The following is a 21481-nucleotide window of genomic DNA, read 5'->3' on the forward strand; positions in this document are numbered from 1 at the left end:
AGCAGCAAGAGATAAGGGGACAGTTACCTACCAAGGAGTTTCCAACAGACTGTCAGCGGATTTCTCAAAAGAGACCTTACAGGCAAGAAGGGGCTGGAAAAAAGTATTCCAAGTCATGAAAGGCAAAGACCTACCTACAACCGAGATTGCTCTATCCAACAAAGCTTTCATTTAGAATGGAAGGGCAGATAAAGTGGTTCTCAGATAAGGTCAAGTTCAAGGAGTTCATCATCACCAAGCCCTTATTCTATGAAATGTTAAAGGGACTTATCTAAGAAAAAGAAGATAAAAAACATGTATAGTAAAAGGACAGCAAACTCACAATTATTAATAATCACACCTAAAACAAAAACAAAAACAAACTAAGCAAACAACTAGAACAGGAACAGAACCACAGAAATGGAGATCACATGGAGGGTTAGCAACAGGGGAGTGGGAGGGGGAGAGAGGGGGAAAAGGTACAGAGAATGAGTAGCATACATGGTATAAAAAATAGACAGTGGGAGGGTAAGAATAGTATGGGAAACATAGAAGCTAAAGAACTTACATGTATGACACATGGACATAAACTAAAGAGGGAGAATGTGGGTGGGAGAACTTATGCAGTGTGGAGGGGAGTGAAGGGGGGGAAATGGGACAACTGTAATAGCATTATCAATAAAATATATCTTAAAAATAATTTAAAAATAAAGTTTGTTAAAAATAAAAATAAATAAGAATATGTCTTTGAGCAAACCTGAAATACACACAACCTTCTATATTTTAATAAGGATCTCTACAAAAAACTATAATTGTGAAAATTTGGCAGCTTTCCTTCTGAGAGCAAGAATAATAATATCCATTCTCACATCTTCTGTTGAAAAGTGTGCTCAAGGTTCTCATCAGTGTAGTTAGGCAAAAGAAAAGGAAATAAAAGCTGTAAATATTGGGAAGAGTAAAATTAGCATCTTCAGAGAAGATAAGATGGTATATACATTGGAAATTAAAAAATAAGCTCTTGAATAAGTGAGTTTAGCAAGTTTCCCTTAAAAAGATCAATATACAAAGTAATTTCCACAGCCACGTGCCAGAAGCACATTGAAACACAAGTGAAGGGAGAACTTGGAAAGACGACAGTTCTCACATAATAATGCTGGGTGTGGATTAATTCCTTCTTGGAATTAATGCTTGCTAATATCTACCAGAGGCAAAAATAGTATATCCTGCGGCCCAGCAGTTTTATTCCTAGATGAAAATGCAAGTGAAATATGTACATGTTTGCAACAACAAAAATACAAAAAGGTACAAGAATGTCCATAGTAACATGATTCTTAATACTCTGGCCATGACAACCACCAAAACGCCCATGGACAAGGAAGAGAAAGAAGCGCGATAGAATATTCTATAAAGCTGAGGGAATGCCTAACTGGAAATGATAGGGATTGCTCAAGTATCACCTTGAACAACGGAAGCTGGACTAAAAAGTATACGTACTGTGGCTGTGGTCCTACTTACATTAAGTATAAAAATAGGCCGAGTGCATGGATGCTGTTCCAAGTGAGGGCTGTAATGACTTTGCTTACAAAAGGGCCAGCAGGAGGGCTGGGGTCTGGGGAAAGGGCTTTGGTGCTAAAATCTCATGATTCCTTGACCTAGAATCTGGCTGGCATGCTCAGTTTCTGAAAATCCTTTGAGTTTATATTTCATTGTATGCGCCTATTACTGTGTTTATATCATTACCGATAATATTGAGGATCATTCTTAAAATTTCATCGTATACAAAGTTAAAGATCGAACTCAAATTTCTTAGTAGTACCTTTTTCGTGGAAATCATATTCGCTTATCCACACTTGGAACTGAACAAGTTCCAAGTGTGGGTAAGATATTCTGTTTTTACTGGACTCTGTTCAGAACTAGCGAAATGTATGGAAAAGCACATTGGAAATTTCTGAGCAGGGCTTTTTTTTTTTTGAGAAATAAAAGGCTTTGGGGGGCCTCATAGAGACACACGGAGTAGGCGAAGTGAAAAGGCAGACGTTGCCTTGAGAACCAGTCTCACCACCCACAGGCTCCTGGCAGTGGAGACCATGCTAAGTGCTTTGATTGTAAGGAAATGCGGCCAGTGGACTGCATTTTCCTGGGGGTCGGGGGAGCATCGGAACCGTATGTGCGGCACACCCTTTAAATGTTTCCTTGACTTTCAGGTACAACAGACAGTAGTTTGTAGCTATTCATCTATATGCCTGAAATTTGTACCCCTTCCCCTAGATGGACCATAGAAATTGGGATGGAGTTTTATTTTATTTTCAAATACTTGAAACGATTTTGAAAGATGAATGATTAACATATCTAAAGATATTTTCATTGAAGTTGAGGAAAAACCAGGATGCGTTTGTCATTTTATCATAAGAGAAGATGCGTCTGCATTTGGGAAAGTCTTCCTCAAACACAAGGAACTCACACTCTCTCGAGTTGCTGTGTGAGTTAGAGTGCGCACAGCGACTCGAGAGAGTGTGAAACCAGCTGCACAATCCAGAGAAAGCTGTACAAAGGCACCATCAAACATACAGTTCAGTGTAGTTTCTCCTCGGACCACTGTCCATTTTGAGCCGGTGGCCGAGTCTTCTCTCCATCTCCTCAGTCCAGGACATGGGGGCCAGTCAGCCTCTATCTGGAGCAATGTGTCCCTGTGACAGAGGGAACATATACCTTATCATGCCTCGCTAGGAGCCACCATTCACAAGAGCACTAGCATTCTGACCTCTTCCCTGGCACTGTGCATTTACTGGGGGCATGATCTTCACCCCCAGTGCTGCTTATTGTGGGCTGATGTCATCCCAGCCTGTGACAGAGTGGCCTGCACACATCCACAACCCACCAACTCAGTGTTGCAGCTGTCGACCTTGGCTTTCGGCAGCACGGCCCTGCCTCTTGTGTCTGTCTGGTCAAAACCAGTTTGGTGGCACTGTAGTAGCAAACACTCTAACCTCTCATATCTGAGGTTGTGGCTTGCTCACACCTCAAGTCCACGCAGGTGAGCCAGCGTCTTGGGCCCACCCTGTTCTTGCCCCGGATTTTGGCCGAGGAAGTGTCCCCATCTGGAGACGGTCTGTTATGGAGACAGTGGAAAGAGAATAGTAAATTGTCACTGGCTGTTACGTGAATTCACAGGCATGTATTACAGTTGCTTTTTAAGAGCATGTCTAAGTTCTAACCAGGGAAATGCCATTTCAGCATATGCCTGGGAGAGAAAACGATTCAGAATGTTGGTGAATAACCAAAGTGCCCATCATCCCTGGTGTTTTGGAAACAGGCAACTGAAAATGCCATAATTCTATGTTATCTGACCACGTAATCTCAGGTGGGAATGTATGTTTCACTCACTCTTAGGTGGGAATGAAAGTCAGTTTCTCTGACTTTCTCTAGTCAGAGAAAGGCAATGCATATGTTGTTACGTGAACTTGGACACATTCAGTCCACAGTACAAAGTAGTTGAACATCAGATAAACAAAACTTTATCAATAACAAGCCATTCAATCAGTAGCAAGTCATTTAATCTCTTAAAACTTCTACTATCTCATTTGTCATTCAGTTACCTTACTTAGGTAACTAGTTATGAAATTCTCATTTGAAATTAACTATCATGTGTAATGTTGCATTTTCACGGGTGATGCTTTTGGCAGTCATGGACTTATATTTATAACATAGCTGTTTTATAGGGCTAGATTATTAAAATATAGGAGTAAGGGAAAAATAATTTTTTCGTAACATCAAGTCTTCAGCAAGAATTTTCACATATCTATGTATGTTTTAATTTACTGTGATGATTCGCTCACTGGCTCGACTGTAATTTATGGATCTCCCCAGCATGAGACAGTGCACAGCTTCCATACTGCTATTTCAAAACCAATTTGGTTTGCACAGCTCTTTGCTCTGATTCACCAGAGCCTGGCTGGATCATATTTAATATATTATGAGTATCACCTTTGCCATCACCAGATTTTATCCTGTACTTCAATTAATTTTCTAACATCATCTGAAAGCAGGTGGCTATGGAGTGTCAAGCAGGTGTTTTATGGAAGGATTCCGGTTTAGCTCCCAAAGCCTTTCTGCCAAACGCCACCCACCTGCTCCTATTTGCTTGATGTGTTTCTGTCCCCAGATCAGGGCTTGGTGTCCTCGGGGTCTGAAAATGGTGTGATGTTTCTTGAGGGCAGAAAACGGCACATTTCTTTCCATCATTGCATAAGAACTAGTGAACTGCGCTGTGGTTAGTGGACACGTGGCACACCATGATGCATGCTGATGGACTGATGAACGAGATCAAGTGCAAGTGCAGCCAGGCAAAGCCCAGGCTTTGATTTCTTCAGCCGCATTCACTGCCTTCTGGAAGTCACAGCAGGTGAAATGGGTCTTCGCAACAGACATATTCAAACGAACAATTCTAAGAACCAAAAATACTTCACACTGTTTTGTTTCGTTTCAACCTAGGCATGGCGAGGGATGTTTTGTTTTGTCTTTTTGTCTGTCACTCAGGGCTGAATGAGAGCATGAACTACAAGGTGATAGGTTAGACAGACACACTAGAACACAGGGTAGAGTGCTTGCTCATGAGTTTGAATGCATTTATTACGGAGAGTTCCCTCTGCCTCTTTCTGCCTCTCTTTGCCTCTCTCTGCCCCTCTCTCTCTCTCTGTGTGTCTCTCTCTATATACATATACATATATTTGTTCCAGTGCTATCCTAATGTGTATTTATCCAAACTCATAATTTGGTGAACTATCCAGGTTAGTCTGAAACAAATCATTCATTCAACACATTGATTCAGCACCATAAAAATAACATAAAGGGGGACTTGATTAAGTGTTTTATTGTTAGATTTTTTACGTGGACATAGACTATAGTGAAGAAAGATGAATACATAATACTGTGCATTCAGAGAAGTTTTACTTGTCACTGTATGGCCGGTTTTATAAGAACGTATGTGATGACTTTCCCTGGCTGTGCGTACTTGGTGGGGCCTCGCAGATCATTTAATAAGAATGGTTATTCATTGCACCCTTGAACTGTAGGAAGCTATGGCAGAAGCTGCCAGCACGCTGTGCATTCACATCTGCTGCAATTACCTTGTAATGGTTACATGGCCTTTATTAAGTTCTTCTGTGTAGTCTATTGAGTGGTCGACTATTTTACTGCTGTATACACTTAATTTTTATACAGCTTTCCCTGACTGTGACAAACTAACAGGTAGGTATACTTACTCATTTTCAAAGAAAGCCCTCTATTTTCAAATCTAATCAAAAACAAATGAGCAAACTCTTTAAGTGGGTGCACAGTTCATTCTGATATCTTTCTCCTGAAGAGCTTGGTCAGTTACGTCACTGATAAATGAAGACATCAATCTATGGGATTTGGACCTAGACTTTCGGGTGCATGTATATAACCTAATAGAGCATTTAATTTAATAGAAATTAAAATGAAGTCAAGGTATATTCTGTGAACTTTTTATAGGGTTGTCGAATCTTTAAAATTAGTTATTTAAAACGTACAGCAAAATTCCCACGATCATCCCAGTTGGTGGTTCCCACGAACTCGGCCCTCCACTTTGTTTTATCCAGTCAGCACCTTGTTTCTACCTGGTGGCAGTGCCAAGCTCCTTGCCTCTAGTTAAGGAGGAGTTACATTTATACAGCCCTAAAATTGCATCTGGCCCTCAGAGGGCAACCTCAAGGCTGATGTGGCCCCTGGTGAAAATGAGCTGACACCCTGCTAAAGTAATCCTGCAAATACTAATGTTTTGATGGGTTTTGTTTTTATTTTACAGATAAGAAAGCCAGGGCTAACACACGTTGAGTCACTTGCCCAACACATCAAATGCACGGTAAAGCAAAGAGTCACTCGGACAGAAGTGCATGGTGCTTCCCCTATACCCAGCTCTCTCACAAGGGGGGCTGTTATTACACAAGGGAATCTTTACCTGCATACCATCATTCATGTCATCTCTCCAGACATTCACCCACAGGGCGGCTGGCTGTCATCTAGAGGTCTCAGTAAGCCTCCAGTGATTAAAGCTGACACATGGGGACAATGTGCAAAGATAGAAGACACAGGAAACGACATTGTCACTATGTATATGTATTAAATGGATATGGTATTGATGACTAATTCTGTATGTTTGAATATTTCTAAACGCAAACAGTGAGTTATATATGTCATCATTTGCGTATTTTACTATGGAATGATGGCCAGCTCAGAGCTATAAAAAAAGATACTGATTTTATTTAGAGGAATTGAACTCCATATAGGGTGTCTCCATTACTTAATATTATATTCATACATTTAAGAAAGGTTTTAATTACTTTTAGTGCTGGGAATCTAGGCAGCAACACTAATTTTCATCCTAGTACTTATACACTTCTGACTTTTTTTTTAAGCCTATTTGTTCATTACCGTTACAGTAATTCAAGATTTTCTTTCTTCTTTTCTCTTTTTTTTAATATATTTTATTAATTATGCCATTACAGTTCTATTTTACCCCTTCATTTCCCTCCACCCTGCACACCCCCTCCCTCACCATTCCCCCCTTTAGTTTATAACCATGTATCTTAAGTTCTTTAGATTCTATATTTCCCATACTATTCTTGCCCTCCCCCTACCTACCATCTATGATACTTATTTTCTGTACCTTCTCCCCCCTTCTCCTCCTCCCACTCCCCTGTTGCTAACTCTCCCTGTGATCTTCATTTGTATGGTTCTGCTCCTGATCTAGCTGTCTTCTTAGTTTGCTTTTGTTTTAGGTGTGGTTGTTAATAACTGTGAGTTTGCTGTCCTTTCACTATTCATCTTTTTTATCTTCTTTTTCTTAGATAAGTCCCTTTAACATTTCATAGAATAAGGGCTTGGTGATGATGAACTCCTTGAATTTGATCTTATCTGAGAAGCACATTATCTGCCCTTCCATTCTAAATGAAAGCTTTGCTGGACAGAGCAATCTTGGATGTAGGTCTTTGGATTTCATGACTTGGAATACTTCTTTCCAGCCCCTTCTTGCCTGTAAGGTCTCTTTTGAGAAATCGGCTGACAGTCTGATGGGGACTCCTTTGTAGGTGACTGTCCCCTTAGCTCTTGCTGCTTCTAGGATTCTCTCCTCCATTTTAATCTTGGCTAATGTAATGATGATGTGCCTTGGTGTGTTTCTTCTTGGGTCCAACTTCTTTGGGACTCTCTGAGCTTCCTGGATTTCCTGGAAGTCTGTGTCCTTTGCCAGATTGGGGAAGTTGTCCTTTATTATTTGTTCAAATAAGGTTTCCACTTCTGGCTGTTCCTCTTCCCCTTCTGGTACCCCTATAATTCAGATGTTGGAACATTTAAAGATGTCCTGGAGGTTCCTAAGCCTCTCCTCATTTTTTTGAATTCTTGTTTCTTCGTATTTTTCTGTTTGGTCATTTTTTCTTCCTTCTGGTCCACTCCTTTGATTTGAGTCCCAATTTCCTTTCCATTAATATTGGTTTCCTGTGCATTTCCATTCATTTCAATTAGTTTCACCTTCATATGTTTCTCTAATTTGTGGCTATAATCAACCAGTTCTATGAACATCCTGATCACCAGTGTTTTAAACTGTGCGTCTGAGAGTTTTGCTATTTCTTCATCGCTTAGATTTATAGGCTCTGGGGCTTTGAGATCTTCTTGAGCCATTTTGGTCTGTTCATGCCCGTTAATTATGAGGAGCAGAGCCTTAGATGTTTACCAGGGCGGGGCTTCCTAGGTCACTGTGGTCGCTGGTTTGTGACGCAGTATGTGGAGGCGGGGTCAGAGAGGGACAATGGCGGTTCCCTCTGCTGCTTCCTGCTGCTGGGACCTGCGTGGTCTGTCTCACCACTCGCCTCTTCACCAGTATCTGTGCGCGAATGTGTGACTGTGTTCAACCCTCAGTGAGTCCACCGCCTTGCGCCCTCAGTGGGTCCGCCCACTACTCCACACCTGGGATCCGCCCACGGCTGCTGGCGCACCTGAGTCGCAAGCCCAGGTCAGTCTGGTGGATCTTTCCTGCCCGGCCCTGCTCTGCTGCTGGCTCTGCCCCTCTTACCAGTTTGGCTGAAGGGTTCCTTGTTGTTAGACTTCTGTGTAGTTCAGTTTTCTGTGGTTTGGCTGTTTTTGTTGCTAAAACTTTGTTGTTTTTAAACTTGGTTGTGCGAGAAGATGCAGTGCTTCCACCTACACCTCCATCTTGGCGGAAGTCCAGATTTTATATACATTGACCACTGCAAACTCGTGGAGCACAGTCAGGTGACCTGACTATGCTGTTATGAAAATAACAGTTATTTTCTCTGTTTGGGGAGGATCTCTTTCCTTTGGTGTCACCAGTGTCCCTTCAGCCTCATCCAACCTCTCACAGTGACACCCCCAGGCCCGCACTTGGCGTTGCCGGGTGGTGAAAGGGCCTCTCCCTGAGAGTCTCGTTTAATTTTTGTTATCTCGCTAATATGACTCCGCAGGTAGCTGTGGGGAAGAAATAACCCTTCTGTGGGCAAGAGTCAGTGCCTCATTTCAGGAGGTGACAGAGGGTCCGTGGAGAGATCTTGAAGTTAATTGTCAGCCAAACAAATGCGTGATGTCATGTCAGCTTGTCAGGTTGCTGTGTTGTGGGGACTCTGAGCAAGTGTCACCTGAGGAAAGTTGACCGAATTCGTCACACAGGCCACGCAAGGTCACACACACAGAATAACAAGATGAATGTCCCCAAGCACCACTGAAGCATAAAGACATGCCTCCACTCTTAAAAAATGACAGGTGCTTCAGTGAGCAGTTTGTCAAACCTCCCACTTGGTGGAGAACCCTGGGCTTGATACAATTTAGTGCTGATTATTTAATTTCTATTCCCAGTGACAAGGAGCTCAGTGAGCCACAGAGCTCAACAGTATGAGTGTGGATGGCTGGAACTATAAGATGGCCCTTGTTCATTTTGAAATTGTATTTATTTCTCACTTTTCTGCAAAAGTAGCACGATGTAGCTGTGTACGAAAATATTTGTAGCTCTAACCTTTTTCCAGTAGTCTCCGTCTTTTCTGTACTAATAACGCGCATGTCCACTGTCTTCCCCATGGGGCCACCTGGAGGTGTTTGCGTAAACCCTCACCCCTCCCTGTGCATTTGTTCTAGCCAATTCCATAGCCCCACTCTCTTCAAAGATTCTTATTTCTAAACCATGACCCTATCATGTAACCCTGTTGGAACAACCTTAGTTCATCAGTGGAATTCAGATCTAAGTAGAACACAGTACTGTAACTATGGATTCTTTAATGTTAAATAAAATAAAATAATTATCTTTATTCTAGATATAATGCAGACTAAGAATCCATTGACTTTTTGATAACTATATTATTCAGACCCATTGAGTTGTATTAAAAATATGAGATATTGTTTACATAACCTGTTGGTAGATCAGATCTTCTCTCTTTTTATCTCCCCCACCCCACAGACAATCACACACAAACTTTTTTCTCAGTTAATACTGATCTTTACTTTGTTTTCATATCCCTGCCATTATTGTGCTCTTTGAGCTCTTTTTAGACTCCAATTGCAGTGTGGACTAAAAAATGGTCTTTTTTGGTTTCTGATTAATTGGATGTGAATCAATTAGCATCCATTAGCATGGACTGTGGGTATTTTAGCAGAAGAGGGCAAATAGCCAAGCTCTGTCACACAGCATGCTCGGGTTTCCCTCGAATTTGAGAAAAGTTTCATATTTTAGCAATGGGCATATCTCTCTTACACACTCTGTTCTTGGTGCACCTAAGATACCATCCTGGGATTTCTGGGGTTCTATGTATATAACCCATTGCCTGAAGTAGTGCGCCTTGATTTAGCCCTAATTTGGTAACCGGTTATTTTAGGTGATGGATAGTCTTGCTCTAGGCCATGGGTAGACTCATCCACCTACTACAAGTGTATTAGGATATTTTTTAGCCTGGTGCTCTCTCCTACCCACTTGTCCTGCGCCGGAGGGACCAACCGTGCATGGTGCTGCTCCAATGTTGACTTGTGTTCTGGGTTCGGAAAGAAAGGTTGGAACCAATGCACGGAAGTTGGAGGGAATGGCTGTGTCCTCCTCTTGGCTGCAGGCTTCGCCCTGATTGTGTCTGAGAGTCTGGTAGCATGCACCTGGCTTTTTGAAAATAACTCTCCTTGAGGTTCCTCTGTAACCAAGACCCCACCTTTGACTCCATCACTTCTTGACCCCACAGGGGACACAGCCTGCTTCTGAAAATGCGTAATGCCCAGAATAATCTGTTGTGGCCCAAGGAAGCTATGAGGCCATTCTGAAGTTAACAGGGTGCAGATGGGATCTTCCAGGGAAGGGCATGCCAGATGAAGGGTGCAACTTGGGCCAGACACGTAAAATCTGCCACAATCCCTGTGTTTAAGAAGGAAGACAGCCAACTTGAACCAATGCATGTTGATATCCGATAACTGACAGTTCTTAAATATGGTCAGCATCCCTGCTATTTTTAAGGGAAGTTACTTGTTATTCCCAGTGATCTCTAAGCATTGAGATGTGAGATTATTTAGATGAATTCCCCAGGAAAGCCCCGGCTGTGAGATGGATGGTATTTGGGGATACCTGGCAGATGACTCTGTAATCAATCTCTTGATAGTATCACAGTCTTTCAGGGTCAGATACGTGTGTTAGAGACCAAACAGGAAGTCCTACCCATTCAGTGCGTGCACACCTCCTGTAGCGATCATTCATGTGTCCTGACGGCAGCCACTTAAATTTTTAGATAGTGTTACATTTTTCCCCTTAAATTCCACTAATATATATCCCCTACTCACATCAGTTTTGACCTCTGGAGCTACACATAATAAGTCTCGTATCTCCCTCATTTGGCTTTTAAAGTATTGGAAGTGAAATAATTTATTACTACCCTGGAGTCTTCTTTTTACAAGCTCTGTATTTCCATTCCACAGCTTCAAATTCCTGCATTATCCTGCACAATACCTATTATCAGTATTCAAGTTTGTATTACTCACACCTGCTCTAATGTGCTCTGCACAGAAGGACAAAAATCAGCTAGAAAGTTTTTCCTGACTGTTTAACTCTCATTGAGGTTTTCCTCATCAAGGCACGATACTGCAAGCTCTTATTCCATATCCATTTGTTTTAATTAATTCACATTTAATTTTTTTAAATTAATTTTATTTAGTTATTTTTCAAGTACAGTTTTTTGTCTATTTTTCCCATCCCAGCCTCCCCCGCCCCTTGCTCCCCACCTCCCTCCCATTTCCACCCCCCTTAGTTCTCGTCCCTGTGTCCTTCCTATTTGTTCCTCCAAATCCCTCCCCCTTTTTCCCCTTAACTTCCCTTCCTTCTCCCCTCTGGTCACTATCCCCTTGTTCTCTATTTCAGTGTCTTTGTTTTTTTTTCTGCTTGCTTGTTTGTTTTGTTGTTTAGTTTCCTGTTAAAGGTAAGATCATATGGTATTTGTCTTTCAGCATTTAATTTTTAATAAGTACCAAACTAAAATGCTATCTGTACACTCAAGCCTTTTAACATTTTATATTTTTTCTGAAAGGATTATTCTCAATAATGTAATTAGCAATTCTATTTAAATGCCCTCAGGACCAGTCTATCATATAATTGCCAATTCTCCATCTGATACTACTTCTGAGCAGACATTCTTATTTCTGTGAGAAATGTCCACCAGTGTTTCAGTTGGAAATGTATTCCGAATTGTGTGACCAAAGCAGCCACAGATAAAATGCCAGCATGTCCTGAGTTTCTCTCCTTGATCATTTTTTTTCTTTCCTGATATCTTGCTGTCGTTAAAATGTGTACTTGTATTTCGAAATTCTCAGATGAAATACAAGTTATTTACCATCAAGAATGTCTCCTAGGAGAAAGTACATCTGTTCAACCATCTTTAAAACAATGCTTGAACTTCGCAGCATTTTTAAATTCCAAGTCAGCTCTGATAATAACATCCTAGGATGTGCAAGCCCTTCCCAGGAGGGTGCAGAGCTGTAGAGGAATCGAGTTAGTTCAACTTATAAGAAACCGATTTTTTTTTAAAAGAGAAATACATCTGTAATGTGTGTCTTTAAAAAAATGTTCTTTGTGTTCTGTTTCCACCCTGACTTCACCCCATGTTCCTTTAAAGACTCAGGGACAGATTTAAAACAAAACAAAACATCCTTAAACATATATTTTCTTTAATGAATAATACCGCATGGAAAAGTGCTATACCCTTACATAACACAGCAGTTATACTTAGTCGCACATCAGCAAGAAAGTCCAGGCGTATCTGATAATACTCAGAAAGAATGACAGACATCTGAGAAACAGAATTTCACAAGGAGCACCTTGGTAGAGAATCAAAGAAGAAAGGATGCAGGTCAATAGGGTCACACATTTTTCTGGAATCGTGGAGGTCCCAGGAAGATGACCTGTACAAGCTGCAGCTGCCTATGCCTTGTTCATCATTGTGGTACCCAGGCATCATGGACCTGTTCATGCATTTTTAGGTAGTGCTGTTTGCCGGGCAAGTCACCCTCATACTTAACGTCCTTTCCTCCCAATATCAGATGATGGATGGATCAAAATCTGTAGGTTTTTAGGCATTGGGGACGATGTCAGTGTCCCTGCAGCCACACCTAATTTGCTAAGCCCCATATCGAAAGGAGGGTGTTTCCTGAAAGTCCACAAGCCTAGGAAGCCATTCAACACCAGTCCCATTATCAGCCCACTGTGCCCTCTCTGGGTAGAGAATAAACATGAACGCTGTGATGTCTCACTTCATGTTCTGTATGTTCTGTGCCCGTGAAACTCTAAATTCATCCCGAGTCTAAACTTATCTCAAGATGAGAGGAATGCATTTTTGGAAGCAGGCAGAAGGCTCCGGGAAACTTTGGCAAGACTCACAAACAGTAGCTGTTTGTGGAGAAATAGCAACCAAGTAGGCAGAGGAGGTAACAGGAGGAAGACTGTCCCCTGGGGAAGCTCACAGTTGGTCTGGGGAGGCAGATTCTCACTGCTGGTACCAATGTCAATGGGGCACAGGTGGGCTCTCGGTGGTTTTGATGCCAGGAAGGGGTGTTGATGGGAACTGGAGACCAAGAGCTTCCAGGGGAGGGAGCCCGTCAGCAGCAGCCAGGTGGATGAGTGGGCGCTAGCCAGGCCGGGCGACTCCGCTCCCAATGGGGGACTGTGAGATTCCAAAACAGCAGGGAAAACGGTAGAAGGGGAAACTGGCTACTTAGCCCTTTGTCACGTGTATCTTCTTCCATATAAAAAATACTTCATTTATACTTTAATGAAGTAGAATTTTTTTTAAAGCAGAAGGAATATGGCTAGATTTTCATTTAAGAAAGACTGTGCTTTGCCCTGGCTGGTGTAGCTCAGTGGATTGAGCATGGGCCTGTGAAGCAAAGGGTCATCGGTTCAATTCCCAGTCAGGGCACGAGCCTGGGTTGCAGGCCAGTTCCCAGCAGGGGACACATGAGAGGCAACCACACATTGATGTTTCTCTCCCACTCTTTCTCCTTCTCACCCCCTCTCTCTAAAAATAAATTTTTAAAATATTTTTTTAAAAAAGAATGTGCTTTGATCAGAGAAGACCAGCTTACAGTCATCAGTAATTCTCACTTTAAGAATTAAAAAAATTTTTTTTGTTTATTGGTTTTTAGAGAGTGAGAGAGGGAGGGACATCGAGCCAGTCAGAAACATCAGTTGATTGATCCACTCGTTGATGCATTCACTGGTTGCTTCTTGTATGTGCTCTGACCAAGGATCGAACCTGCAACCTTGGCATATCAAGACAATGCTCTAACCAACTAAGCTACTTGGCCAGGGCTCAGAATCTCTCACTTGAATTATCATTGCTCCTTTTCTTTGTTTTGACTTTTATTTTAGTCTGTTTTCCCCCATTTTGAGACAAAGGTAGCTACCAATAGTGTCAGAAGTTTATCCCATGAGCTGAGCCTGAGACAGAAAAATTTGCCCCAAATGCTACACCAAAAGTAACGGAGTGGGCCCCGACTGCCCTGGCCAGGCGTGTGCACCCACCCAGAACTAATTACTGTCAGGAGAGAAGCTGAGGCTGGGGAGAGATGTTCTGGTCTGCCCGGCCCAAGGCATTTGCCCCTCCTCTTCCTTGGCTCAGCCTTTGTGGTGGATGAAGCAACATTTTGGGATTATTGTTAACTCCATTGCACCTCCAGGGTGAAGGGAGAAGAAAATGGAGATCTAACAGGGAGATCCACATGCCTGTTTCCAAACAAAATCTCTAGTTCTGTTTATTATAACATTGGGTCCGCTTTAGGACATAACCTTACTTGTGTCCATTTGGGAAAAAAAAACAAAAACAAACTACAGTGAAGTGTCCCCATGACAGCTTCCTGGTGGTTAGATTCTACTCCTTTCGGGTCAAGGATATGGCCCTGGGAGGCCTGGTGGCTAAACTTCGGTTATTGCTTCTGAATGGTAAATTTCTTCCTGGAAATTCCCCTGAAACTCCTAGACACTCCTAGAACACAAACAAGCAACATAAAAAAAAAAAAAACCAGACTTTTAATTTGCCAGCCACTATGGGAACCTAAAGCAATCAGGATACAAGCGCCCGAGCCCCTGATTATGTTTATCTAGGTGGGGGTGTCCAGCCTTTTAGTGTCTCTGGGCCACACATTAAATCTGTTGCAACATGTAATCACAAGAAAATCTCATAATGTTTTCAGTAAATTTACGATTTTGTGTTGAGCCACACACGACCCCTGAACCCCAGGTTGGACACCCCGGATTCTAGGGCTTCCTCAGTGTTGGTCCCGAGAGGTGTGCCTCTCTGTTGGATTTGTGGTTCAGGAAACTGTTGCTATAATTTGACTGCTAAATACAAATGCCTGTCTACACATTTTTGGAGGAAAGACATGTATTGTCGTTCCAGGGCCCTATTGAAGCCCATAGGAGGTATCCACAGAGTTACCAAATCTCACGATGGCAAGACAGCTGTCTGTATTGGGTGGACGCTTTGACAGTTTGATTCATAGCACACAAGACAGCTGAATCCCTGTGTCTCTGCCAGTGACATGCTCGACTAGTGACAGCACAGTGACAGCAGAGGACAGGGTGCCATTAGTAGGCAAATGGGATCATTGTGGTCTTGGAAGGAGAGAGTCTACTCTTTAGAGAAGCATGCCTGACCCTTGGAAGTCAGAGTTGGGACACTGTTATCAGGGATAGATGGCAATTTCTCCTTTATATGGTTAGAATCTGGGTCACTTCAACCTTCCAGTGAGAGCCCTGGCCAGCGTGGCTCAGTTGGTTGGGGTGTCATCCAACAACCAAAGGGTTTCTGGTTCTATTTGAGATCAGGGCACATGCCTGGGTTGGGAGTTTGACCCCCAGCCCGGGTACATAAGATCCTCAGTCCAGGCACGAATGGGAGGCAACCATCTGATGCTTCTTTCTTGCATCAACGTCTGCCTCTCTCCCTCTCTCTCTCCTCACCCCTTTCTCACTGTTGACAAGTAATGAAAAAAAAATGTCCTTGGGTGAGAATTTAAAAAAAGATCGCACTTAGAGAAAGGCACGGAGGAGTTGCCACTGCAGGACCTAGAACACGAGGTTCCTCTGCATGTCCTTGGCCACCGTCGGCCACCGTTCACTTGATGTACAGTGTTCGGGCAGAGAACATAGACGCAGAGGCAGTGGTTCCGAGTAGCCAGACATGTTCTTCAGAATAGCTGAGTGGAAACAGCAGGTACAGTCTTTGAAGAGCTTGAATTATGAAACAAGAAGGAAGCACAATGGAAGATGAAGGAAAATCAGAGGCTGGAAAGTTTCCCATCTTTTCTCCAGAAGAGAAGAAAATCAGAGAAATTAACAAGGAATATATAGAAACTTTGCCATGCAATTCAAATACTCAGTAGGATTGTAAAGCTGTAGGTCAAGTATGATTGTTTTCTTAACTGATGAAGTGACTTCAAATAACTTCATATACTTCATATGTTAAATAATGTCAACTGAGGTAAAGTATGCAGGAAACTATTTGTAAACTGTGAAATGCTACATGGAAGTTAGTTGTATCTATTTATTTTTGATTGCTATACATATGGATATTATTTCTGGGTATAATTGAACCTGTTTGGAAACTAAGTGAACATCACTCCAGCATCAGAAGTTTTCCTTTGGAGAACAAGATATATTGCGGCCGCTCGCATGTTGCTGTTTTATGATGTACGCAATGTGGTTGCCTGAATTGATTTTAGAGAACTAACACATAAATAATGAAAATCCTTATTTTGTTTTTTTAAATTACATATTGAAAGGAAGCATGAAAAGGAAATATAAATAATTTGTATGCTGAAAGTTCCAAGTAACCTTGTAAATATAGTTCAACGCATTGTTTTTACCCAAGAAGCAACCAGAGAGCTATTTTTAATTATTTATGCTAGCCATCTGTTCCTTGTATATCATATCTTCTAGAACAGACGAATCTCCTGGCCTTCAGAGTTCAGTTACTACTACTTCTAGATGAGCAGCTGTTTTCTTATCAAAAATCCATACTGAAGCTGTTTATCCTAAATTGGTGAATTTCATTAGTATCTCCAGGGCTCTAGCTGAATTAATCTATTTAAACAGCAGTCTCCTTAAAAACAGGTGCTTAAGTGGCTTATCTCAATTCTATCATTTTAACAATAGTACTTAGAAAAAGAACACTCCACATTTTCTGCTAAAACTAAACAATATGATTCTTTTCATGCACTCCTGCTTTTTGTTACGAAAACAGCATGCGGTTGTCAACCTGTGGTGCTCTTTTGGCGTGGCCTCAGTCGAAGAGTGCCCTCAGTCTCAAATGCTTTTAGCGGCACTAACATTTTTATAATAGTTTGTTATAATTCTTGAAACCATGACACATTTTAATACAAATGTCTTCTGATCGCTCTATTCATGTCACAGGACTACTACTGTAAGAGATGTCACAAACTTGGTGGCTTAAAACAGCAGGAAGGTAGAAAGCAGGAAGGTGCTGGAGGGACCCACACTCCCTCTGGCTGCTCCAGCAGGAAGGACACCCTTGCTGTCCCCAGCTTCCGGCTGCTGCCGGCCTTTCTTGACGGAAGACTGCATCCCTCCAGTCTCTGGCTCATTGTCACCTTCCGCCTCCTCTTCTGTGTGGTGCTCCTTCTGCCTCTGTGTTCTAAGGTCCCTGAAGGTGACCTTTAGAACCTATTTCAATCCTCCAGATTAATTAGGCCATGTTGTCAAAGAAACAATTGCTAAGGAGAAATTGAAAAGGGAAGGAAGACGTTAAGACTATTAAACTGGGAGAGATGGACCTCAACGCTACTTTAAGAAAAGATGGGAGAAATCCGAACCCCTGGAATGAGCTAGAGGAACAGTAGCCGAGGGCAAGGTGGGGGTGAGGAGGGTGCTTAGCTTGATTAGGTCATTTGTCTTGGCTGATTGGTGATTAGTTTGGCCAGTACCTTCCCACAGAAGGTGAGAGATAGCAGTTCTATCTTTCTTGATGGTTATATTTCAAAGGGATGGCTCCCAGGTCCTTGAGAAAAGACATTCCTGGGGTATAAACCTGTCCAGATGCTGGGATGAGATTTACACCTGGACGGGGCAGAGAGAGAATTTACAATTGTAAGTTTCCTAAAGTAAATGCTTTAAGTAAAAAGAGGTCAGGGCCTGTCTTAGTCCGTTTGGATTGCTATAGCAAAAATATTATCACTAATGTGGCTTAGAAACAATTAAAGTTTATTCCTCACAATTGCAGAGGGTGAGAAGTTCAAGTTCAGGCACCAGCACATTTGGTGTCCATTGGTCTGAAAATGAGGGACCACTTCCTCACTCTTAGATACCTGTTTTACAAGCAATCCCACCCCTGGTACCATTGCCTTTGGAGCTAGGATTCCAACTTAGGGATTTGAGGGTGGTTCATTCAGACCGTATCAGGGACCTGTATTCCAGAAGAAACCTGTCCAAAGTTCAGCTGAAGCAGATCTGAAGGCCAGTGTCAAGACTTGAATCTAATGCCTGCAGAGATATGTTTTGAATGAAGATAGCATTTACGGGTGCCAGGGAGTAGTAGCCTATAGGTATTTTTTGAAAGGCACCAGGGACAGTGCTTGTAAAGGAAACAGAGTGAATGACCCATGGACACACCGAGAAGAACCATTCATGGTTCCTTAACTTTTGGTCTCACAGTCTTGATGATTTCATCATGCACCTTCATGGAAAGAAAGATGTGGCCTTCATTATGGTACTTTAAGGCACAGTGTGTTTGGGGGACTTGGGTCAGCAGAAAGAGTCGGTTCAACAAATGTATTTGAAAATTTTTACTTTTAAATACCTTCTAAAATGATATTTCTTTCATTTGTAGACCAAACATTATCTGTTATACTCATCGGACATAATCAATGCCATCATTTACATGTGCTTTGTGCAACTATATTTTTAGGTTTAGACCTTGGAATATGGTACTTTGATATAAATTCAAGACAGCAAGAAAGATGTAGGGGACAGTTATGTGTACATTATTTCTAGTCATTTGTGTCTTCATTCTCTCTGTCATTATAACCTCCCAGAATCAGGGGGCTAGAGCGTGGCACCATCTCTATCAATTTTCTACAGAATAAAATTGACAAGTCAAGTGATAGCTCAGAGATTCAGTTCTTTTTTATTTACATGTGGGTTTGTGATGATCAAGAAAAATATAAAAGGGTTTAGCGGCATTTTCCTCTATTCCTCTTGCTAACCCTCAGGGTTCAGCTGAGAACTCTGCACATTGTAGATGAGACTATGCCAACACAGAGGACAGACACGGCAGGGTGGGGACCCACGAACATGAGAAGCAACTCAGCCACGGGTCCGTATTTTTGTTGTTCCCCTAATTTGTTTTTCTTTTTTGTCACCTTATGCAGCACTAACTGCTAGGTGTGGTCATTCAGGTTAAAATTAGTAAAAATCAATTTTTCAAACCCACTATTCCAGTGTGCAGAGCAGAGTGCTGTGTCCCAGGTACGGTCAGCACCCTCCCAGCTCTGGAGGGCCGTGCCCGCATGGCCTGGGGCCGCCGCGGTCTCCACCCTGGGCCGCCTCCCACAGCGGAGAAAGCAGAAATTCAATTTAACAAGATCACAAACTTACATTAGGTAAGGTATCCTGAGTCGTTCTCAGTGCAGATCTATCTTTCTAGAAAGATGATTCACTTTATATGCAAGGCAGATACGATCTTGTTTTCATTGAGCAGTTCCATGGGGAATATTTAATTAGATTGATGAAAAGTCAGGAATCTTTTTAATAATTTAGAATAAGGAAATAGAGTATTAATAAGTACTTCTCTTCGTCAGGGACAGGCTGGGTTGAGGAGAGTAGACAAAAAGGAATATCACAGTGTGGGTTGCCTAATAGCTGTTCAGAAACCTGGGAATATCACATTTAAGATTACAAACAGTCTCCAGGAGTTCTCAATATAATTATGTTTTCTTTATTATTTAGCAAGGGTGTTAATTGCCTACTAGTAATTAACTTCCCATGTGACTGTCAAGAAATGTAATCAATAGGAAGAGCAGAGGGACCAAGCTGTCACGGCTTCTGTGACCAAGATTCTCTTTGCACCCCTGACAAGGTGTTGCCGTTTTAATAAAATGAGCAGGTGCAAATGGAGGAGGTTACTCAGAAAGCCACCAGCGAAATCAGCTCATCTGGCAGCTCTGAGATGAAAACGTAGCCAATCAGAACTTTGAAATATAATTGCCTCATTTTCCAACTTAAATACATTACGCACCTCCTGCTAGTGTTGCACCTGGCAGATCTACTTATTAAAGTTATGAAGGGAAGACTTTGCCGAGACATTTTCAATATTATGCTGACATCGGAATAAAAGGAGGGAGAAAGGTGGGCATGATCTAATTCTACTGATGTCTGCTCGGGTCAGGATAGATCATAATTCCTGTGGTGCTGATAACCAAATTTCATGTGTGGAAATATTTGAGGTCATTTTGTGCAAAGTAAAGTCTATTGAATTTCAACGTATTTCCTCTCTTCTAGTTCCCGCAGTTCTCTTGAATTTTCTTATCACCCAGATAGTGTGTTATCATTTAACCTATCCAATATAATATTTCATTTTTAGCCAGCCTGTTTTCTTTCTGCTTCATCGTGGTTTCCTATACATTTATAGATACTCTGTAAGTAAAGGGTAGGGGTTGTAAGAAAAATGAGATTCAGTCTCCATCACTGTGCTTGCAAATCATTGGTGTTCTGAGACATGATTAATCTTCATCAGCAAGCAAGGTAGATGCAGAATCAGTGGTCAGATTTGTTGGCATCAATATCGGAACCTGATTCCTTAGATCTATTTCCACTCTTTCCTGGATGCCATAAATAATGATAAAACATTAGTCATTTGGTTGACAAAAATGTGTACTTGCAAAGTGTGATATTACAACTAACTTATATGAAAGGCAATTCCACCAAATAACTGTCTTTAGAATCCAGATGGTTATAACACTGACAATTGTAACAACGATGACCACTAGAATTAAGAAAGAAGATAAACACATATTGCACGTCCCCATGTTGACCCACTGGGCAACTAGCATAGCTGAGAAATAGATTGTTGGTTTAAGCAGCTCAGATTTTGGGAATGGCTTGTTATAGCAGCAAAACGTAGACTCTCTAGACAATTACAAGGCATGTAAGAGATAGATAGATAGATAGACGATGATAGGTTGGTGGTAAATAAATACATAGATAGATTTCCATTTATGATTTCAGTGTCCTATAAAAGCAATCTTTTTTTTTGTTTCCTAATATATAGTAGAATCTAAGAAAACTATACTTTGTAACATGGAGAGTTGTTTCTAAACCTTTCTCAACTACTTTGACTACATTTGTACAGAGAAGCAACATTTCTGGTGAAGGCCTAATGTTTCCATGGGTTCCAATAAAATAAACATTCCTTGAAATTGAGTCTAGCTTTTTTTTGGTTGTTTACTTGTTTTAGGATGAGTTAAGTAATGGATTGTGAACAACTGAAGTCCATTGAAACATAAAAATAAGTGTATTTTCATTTGAGTTCTTTGTGTTCTACCCCAGCATATGAAAGATGGCAAGATGTTTTTAAGTAATATATTTTTGGTAAATCACTATCATAATGTTCACACAAGAGTGAAGCATCACTGTATTGAACATTTATTTGGGAGCTTGAAATATTGGTTCCATTGTAGATCAATCCCTCTGATAACAATTTCACTAGCTTTGCAATTCGCTATTTCAATTTAATATTGCCAGTGGTGTTAGACCTGCTATTACTTTTATTGCTTAGATTAGTATTGAAAATATTGTTGTGAGAAAGAAGTAATATTGCCATGATTTTATTATCCAGCCACTTTTCTTCTACACAATACCAGGTCCCTACAAGAGCACCAGCCTCTCAGACCATACCGTGTCATTTATATCTTTTACGACTGGCTCTCAGAGTTCTCCTCGAAGAATAGT

At 41.5% G+C, this 21481-nt stretch overlaps 1 protein-coding gene across 2 annotated transcripts in view; it reads left to right on the plus strand.

Moving 5' to 3' along the window:
* Window positions 1-21481, plus strand: part of BRINP3 (BMP/retinoic acid inducible neural specific 3) — a 193742-nt gene that overhangs the window by 125876 nt on the left and 46385 nt on the right. The window lies entirely within an intron of this gene.

This window comes from Artibeus jamaicensis, unplaced genomic scaffold (assembly GCF_021234435.1).
Source record: "Artibeus jamaicensis isolate MK-2021 breed Jamaican fruit bat unplaced genomic scaffold, CSHL_Jam_final contig_467, whole genome shotgun sequence".
NCBI lineage: Eukaryota > Metazoa > Chordata > Mammalia > Chiroptera > Phyllostomidae > Artibeus > Artibeus jamaicensis.